Source organism: Pseudopipra pipra, chromosome Z (genome assembly GCF_036250125.1).
Source record: "Pseudopipra pipra isolate bDixPip1 chromosome Z, bDixPip1.hap1, whole genome shotgun sequence".
Taxonomy (NCBI): Eukaryota; Metazoa; Chordata; class Aves; order Passeriformes; family Pipridae; genus Pseudopipra; species Pseudopipra pipra.
Genome location: NC_087581.1, coordinates 34,869,768 through 34,877,772, shown reverse-complemented (window position 1 = coordinate 34,877,772; position 8,005 = coordinate 34,869,768).

Below are 8,005 nucleotides of genomic sequence, written 5' to 3'. Positions count from 1 at the left end.
ATCCTGCTAATGACTCAGCGCATATTCCAAAGAGTATAATATGAGAATATCCTGCATTGAGTACTAAACAGAAGCTAGATGTTTCTCAAGTGATGGTGTCATTTAGAAAAGGAAAAAAAAAAGAAAATAAAAAAGAGAGAGAGAAAGCAAAGCTAGAGCTGTGAAGACGGATGTAGAGGTGTGCAATGATGCGATCCTGAGAAGAGTGGGAATGAGCAGTAAGGCAGGAATGAATCAAAGCACCTGAAAAGTGCTTTGAATGAAATGGCTCTTGTCCTGAAGGCCTCTTTTGCTGTCCCAACATGACATCATTGTGAATATTACAGGGATGCTCATTGATCCAAGATCAATTGTTCCATGAGATCTTTCAAAAACTCCTGAGGAAACACAAGAGAAGGTATGCCATATTTGCTTAACAGTCTTCCATCATATTTCAGTCTTTCTTTACTGTTAGATTTTCTTTGTAACTTTAGGTTTTACTAATCAAGGTAATTGACAGATTATCACTTAATTTTTTTGAAAAACAAGAGCTATAACATTGAGACTGATGCTTATTTGTCAGGCAGGTAATAATAACTGTTCAACTTTCTTTTTTCCTCATGTCTGGTAATAAGAGATATTCATTTTTTGACTCAAATTGATAAAAGTTATTATTCATGTTGATGCTACTACTGTGATTTACTACAAAACAAAAAAAATGCCTTCCTGTACTACGAAAAAGGGAATGCAAGCACTAATGAAATCAATGTGCTCAACTGTGTTCACGCATTTTCTTGAACAGGAAAAAGCTGCTGAATTGGGGATTTAGACAAAATTTGGCTAATACTGGACAGCTAATTCTGTTGATCCAAGTAAATAATCTAGGTTCAAAGCATGAAAATACGCAACATGAACAAAGCAGTCAAATGGGACAATGGAGACAAAAAGGGAATGTAAAAGAGATTAAGCAAACAGTAGTAAATAGGGTCTACATTTTATAACATAGAATTCCAGTAACAAACAGTACTCTCAGCTCACTGCCAGAACTGGCTGTTCTCACTATGGTCAGCTGTTTCCAGTATTACATATGATGAAGCCTCAACTTAGGACTTGATAAATCTTTTGCTATAACCTCCTTCCATGTAGTTATAGGGAGTGATAAGGTCTCCCCTGAGCCTCTTTTTCTCCAAGCTAAACAATCCCAGATCCCTCAGCTGCTCCTCATATGACTTACCCTCTAGACCCTTCACCAGCTTCTTTGGCCTTCTCTGGACAACATAGGGGAGAGAAAAATTGTGAATGATCTGAGGTTAAAAACAAATGAATCTTGGAGCACTATGTCTCTAATGAAATCAAAAAGTGAGACCAAAAATCAACCATTTTGGTTTAGTTGGTTCATTTTATCATGAACTACCACAAATGCCTAAAGGAGCAACATGACCACTTTGAAAAGAGTGCAAGGAGATGCTATATTGGAGCCTTGTGGAAGATATTAATCTTGAGCATTTGGTGAACCTGAACGGGCTGTGTTTGCTCTATTGGAAGTTGCACTTGAGAAGCATTTATGTTATTAATATAATCTGTAAATTATAATATATATTTGGGAAAGGCAAACTGTATGTGGCTCAAGGGGTGAAATGCATTCATCCTGGCTGGGAGACACTGCAACTAACATGGGCAGGTGTTACACGGGCAGCGTGGCCTTGAGGCTGTGCTGCACCACTCTGCGCTGCACCACTCTGCGCTACACACCTCCCTCAGCCCCAGGACAGGCCCAGCCCACCCTGGTGCTGGAAGAGCCTGTGGGCAGCTTCTGCTCAGCACTGCCATGACACCTTCTCTGTGGCCTTGCCCTTAAACAGAATTGTTTTCTTGTAAGGAAGTTATATGTGACCTCAAATGACTGAAAGGGTGAGTTTTTCCCCCAAGATAGGATCTGCTCTGTGCACTGAGACAAGGAAAAATCCATTGGTGCTCTGACCAATGCAGCATGAACATGGGGTGCCAGCACCTGGAATGTAAGATGTAAGATGTATATTCCTCGTCTTAATCCGTCTTTTTGAAACAGTTATCTTATTAAGCCATTCGTTGCTGGGCCTTTTTTATTGAAACCAAGACCCTTGCACCAGCTCGCTATTACTCACCTCACCCCTCAGTGAAGAACGGTGTTTGGTGTTATGAGGCCAAAAAATAGGGGTTTGCTGAACTACATTTTGGAAATCAGAATGGTAAAAAATATTTCATTAGAAGAATTTTGAACTCCACAGAGAAACTTATGCCTGAGTACCAATATATATGACATACTAGAGAATATTACCTTTTTTCTTTTTTGATACAACACTACCACCTTAAGGTCACCCGTGAAGAGTCTAGCAGAGACTCTTTATGAGAATGGGTATAACAATGAGATAACCAGCACATTAGTATTTTGCAGCTGTTAAAATAATGAAAACACAGAACTACATATAAAGCTCATTCTATGTGCAAAGACAGGCTTTTTTTTCCTGGAAAAAAATAAGACTTATTTAAAGAAGAACATAGACAAAAGTGCTTTGATCATGATGATCTTGAACTCAGAAATTATATTATAAACAAATCTGGCCATTGTGAGATTAAACAGTTAGATTCAGTGAAAAGTATTTGTAATCTGAATGAGTATATGGACCAGACTATAAAATTCTTAAAAGTACTCTTTGTTACTTGCCATGACAATAGTGTAAAAGAACTCAAAAGTAGATTTGCAAATATTAATTATTAGAAATTGCAGTATGTGGGAGATCCCAAATCACTTGTCTGAAAAAATAATAACTTATTAAAAGCTACTTGGAAAAGTAAATTATATTCATCTCTTCTATGAATGCACCAATATTTAACAAGTCCTATGATCCACCAATTTCATCTAAATGGAACAAAATTAACTGTGAGCATACACAAACAATAAATCATATCATTGCACAGGGGACTTGAAAAACTGTTACATGTTGAAGTATATATGCTTGTGCACATGCTATAAATGCCAAAAAACTTGAGATTACTAAAAACTTAGAAAACACCTTAAACCCTCTGGTTCCACTGTTAATAGCACATTACCAGAAACTGAAAATGGAACTTCTTTACTGTTAAATTTTTCTTTTCCTGACTGACATTTTACCCATCAGAACAAAATTAGGGGTTTCCATCTTTAAATCCAGGTTTTCCATCTTTCTGTATGCAGTGGAATATACAGTAGGGGGAGCTAAACGCCTTTTTTTTTTTTCTGGTAAATCTCACATAATGGTGACTAGTTTCTTAGCGTAAGAAGTTATTAATGGCAAAAGTTTTCCCTTATAAATACAAGAGGTTTGAATATGCAGCATAATTCAAAATACAGCTACAATTGTTCTCAGTATCCAACCTAAAATTTCAACACTGATTCTTCTGAAAATTTCCCAGTCTCTTCAAAGTTGTCGATGCATTAAACATTCTTTATTTTGGAGTAAAAAAGTAACTTCTTGCAATCTCTTTAAACACATAACCACGAAAACAAAAACGAAATTTCAGAGTTATTTTTATTTAGATTCTATGTAAGGTAATTAGAAATTAAAAATTGTGGGTAAAACCCACAATTCAAAATACAGCCATATTAGGAAGCAGTCTAATAGAAATACAGCACCCTGACAAGCCTGCTTCTCTATTATAACCATACCAGAGTAATACCTGATTTTTATTCATATTTGTATTTAAATCATCTTAGCACTCTATACAACTCTCTATATATGTCCAAAGCAGCATTTTGTAAGTGTTGAAAAATCTCTTTTTTCTGTCTCTTAGAACAAATGAAACCAGTCATGTTATCCTTTTCCCTACTGATAAATTTCCATAATTCCCTCAAATATTATTATAGATTCACAAATCTTCTGTAAGACTATAGTGAAGAACCCTATCTAAATTCAGTGTTAACTGCAGGGGAAATTGACTAATATACAGCAGTCACTGTACTGCTAGTATTAGCTGTGCATGTCAGGCAAGAGAATTTTTTCCATTTCTGCCTAAGTTCAAGTTCACAAATCACCCCATACTGGCTCAGGAAACATACTATCTGGCTTCCTGTTGTATACTGAGGTTATAGTTATAATTAAAGTTATATAACTAAAGCTGTAACATAGTTATAAATTGAGGCTTACAATACAACCCACATTTTTACTTCAGTATGTAACTGAGAGCCTCAATTCCTGCCGAAGTATCAAATAGAAGCCAATTATTTTGCTATCTTCTAATTCAGTTTTCTCTATTGTTTGAAATACTTCTGCAGGAATACTACTTTTGTCAAGTATTTGTGATGGCTTTATATAAGATTTAGAGAGGACTATTTTCTCTTAGTACCACAAGTTTTCTAGTAGATTTTCATACAGAGAAAGAAAGATACCTCCCTTATTACTGTACTTCCACTTAAAGGAAAACATTGATCACCTCCTGTCTTGAGATCCTTCTCTGCATTCACTTAAAAACAATAAATACTGGAAACAGTCTCCTGATGGACTTTTGTTACCATTTAATAAAATTATCCATATCAATAAAAATAATTTAATTGTTCATCTGAAAATACAATTGACTAGGTCATAACTTTTATCCCTATGTCGCTTATCACTGAGATATTTCCTTTTGTTTTTCATTATGAGATTTGGTAGTAATGTGACAAAGGTATTGATGCTCCTATTAATGTAAGATATAAGGCATTACTAAATCTTCCAAATTCTTGCAGTGAATTTGTATTTGAATTACCTATTGAAAAGGCAATTTTAGGAAGCACTATTCAATGAAAGTGGGCATTTATTTTCTGTTCATATTCACTGGAAAAATAACTTTTCACTTTACACGCTAAACTTTGTTGTGAGGTTGTAAGAAGTGTTGAAGCATGCTTTGATTTTAGATAAGTCTTTCATTATAAAATTATGGCCAATGAGTTTGTTATCCATGGTCATTTTGCACTTTGGATTGCAAGAAAATAACTTCAGCTGATGCACTCTTTGGGTGATGGAAGGAATTATAAATTATACTTTCCAAAGAAATACTAAAAGAACTACCTCTGTTTACTGTGTAACTCTTGTCTCCCTGTCTTGTGATGCAGTGAGAACTAAGGTGGAAATGAGGGCCTACCAGTTTATTCTTTCTAATGGTTAGACTGTTTCTGAGGATGTGTGATGAAATAGTCACCGAACAAACTGGAGAAGTAATCCATTACGGTGTGTATGTTAAACATCTTAAAGGGAGTTCAGGGTCTGATATTTCTGCATTTGATGATGAAAACCAGTGTAATTTCATTGAAAATAATGGAATTACTATACTATGAAACTTGAATGAAATCAGAATTAGGAAGCATATATCCAAGAGCAGACTGTAGGGGAAGAGTAAAAGTTAGAACAGAAAAAGAAAGTTTGAGGTCTTAGATAAATAATACAAACATCTAATGCTGTTAACACTTATAATCCAGAAAAGCATGAGATGTCCTACTGACTGCAAGTAAACTAGACATTATACAAAGTCTCTGTAGGGTAATAAATAAGTGTGATTATATATATATGAATAACTTACTTTGGAGTTGCACAAAAAAAAATCCCATAAAGAAAAAAAGTTGCCTTGTAAAAAAATTCAAGAAGCTTAAAGAATAATGTAGTTGAATGTGATGAACATAATAAGTACAGGTAAAAGGTAGCTGGACAGAAACAGTAGTATTCCTATGATGCCAAAATATGACTTTATAATTTAGGTCACAGAAGTGGAAGGCTAGTATCCCCACACACTAGATTCTGGGTGGAACATTTAATCACAGGCTTTGCTGAAACTTTTGGGAGGAGATTTTAATTTCTATAATTGCCAAATAATAAAAATACAAATAAGATAGCCTGGATCCATAATTGGCATCCATTTCAAGATAAAAACAGTAGATAAACAATAGGACTAAAGTAACAAGAGAGATAGCAGGGGCCAATACTAAACATTTAGGGATCTCTTTTCAGTGAGCTGTCATATTACAGTGCTATCAGCTCATACCCTACCAATCTGTTAATGTGTGTCATGTCGTTAGGTCAAGCATATTTTGGTTTGAGGGGGGGCAGAGAGTAGTTTGAGGGTTGAAATTTATGAATCTGTTCCACCAGACCTGCGCAGAACAATATAGGAACAATTGGCCTATGCAGGTGATCTGGCAACTTAATGCCATAGAAACCGTGGTCTGGATCTCACTATGCCTACAGGACATTGTCCTTGAGAAATCTTGAAGGGTCAGCTGAGCCTTTGGGGAAGCCAATACAAATCCTTAAACTAACAGCAAATTCAGGAAGACAAATGGGGAAAACAAACTCAAAAATCCCCCCACAGCAACGAACCCAATGCAATACACCAGGATCAGTTCCGTGGACAGTTGAGGAGCTCAGTTAGCTGTCTTTCAGCCTTTTCCGGCAGAGCAGGCGCGGCGCCCGCGCGCTCCAGCGGGGAACGCCGTGTCGGGAATGGACGCTCCCGGAGCGGGGCGCTGTGCCACGGGCTGCGCGCACCCCCGCGTCTGGCAGCGCGCTGTGCCGCGCTCTGGGGAGCGTGGGGGGCACGGCGGGGGCGCCACACGCGCTTCCCTACACAACACTCCTCCTCTGGCTCTAGTGGAAAGTAATACCTGGAGAGGCCTCTGAACAACAAAAGCGTACTGAAAAATACTTGTGCTTTTTCAGAATTAGGTCGTCCATAAGAACCTCGACATGCAAAGAGGTAGAAGGAAGCAAGTTTCTAAAATTTTACATAAGGTAGGTGAAAAAATAGGGAGTTTTAACCCTTCCCTTGTCTTTAGCCTGTACCTTAGCACCTTGGCAGACAAGCTTTTACTTTGAAATAAGTAACACTTTGTCAAAACAACACACGCTGCAACAAACTGATTATATCAATTGAAGGATTGCAAATACTGGATGTTACTCATTTAACAGCAGAGAAACAAGAAATATATTTTATTTGGGTTGGGTTGTTTTTTGTTGGTTTTGTTGTTGTTGTTGTTTGGTTGGTTTGGTTTGGGTTTTTTACACCTAAAAAAACCCCCAAACAAAACCAACAAACAAAAACCTGAATAAGATGGCATACTGGAAGGATAATTTGCTAGCCTCAGACATACTGATGGCCTCTAAATTCACTGTATTCACAAACAAGACTGAGAAGTACTGTGTATAGCATTCTGAAAACATCTTACGCAATGGCAACCAAAAAGCACTTGCAAGATATCCAATTGCTTAAGAAGGGATACTAACTGAAAATCCTGTGATGTTGCTATACACAATCTTCTGTTTTACTGTCATGTGAGTACCAAGTTCAGATACTGCTTGGAATCTATCAAAACATCATGGAAAACCTACCTTAGGCAGAAGAGAGAGAGGAGATTGGCAATAAATATCTTCAGGCATATAGAAGGAAGAAATTGAAAACTGGAATAGATTAGTGCAAAGAAGATGGAGATGATAAAACAGAGTGGTACTTTCCCAATCTTTGCTGTCTTATAAGCAAGAATATAAAAGACACAGGGTGTTTAATACCACCTTTTCTCCTTCTGTCAGTCTCACTTTTAATTTCCTGTGGCAGTAAGCAACATTAAAATGTCTCACAGGCAGGTTGCTATGAACCATGCAGTAGATCCTACTTGGATAGAGGAATATGAGATTATTAGTGCTACAGAAGAGGCTTATCAGGAAATATCTGTCCAGGATTAGGTAACAGTGTGGATAGTATCTATGGAAAATAATTACCTGTATGGGCAATAATGATGTCTGTCATTTACTGATAGTTCTTATTAGGATAAAATATTTATAAAGGTCGTTTCACATTTCAAAACAAAAGCCAACCATTATGGAATTGAGGTCTGGAAAGAAACTTCCTCATAGGTTTATTATCATGTAATTGTCCATAAAGGGGTTCTTCTGACTTCAACTAAGTCATGAAGCAAATGGGGAAAAAAATATGTCATGGCTATCTGCTGATGCTGGATTCAGGACTAGATGGCTCATCCATTAAA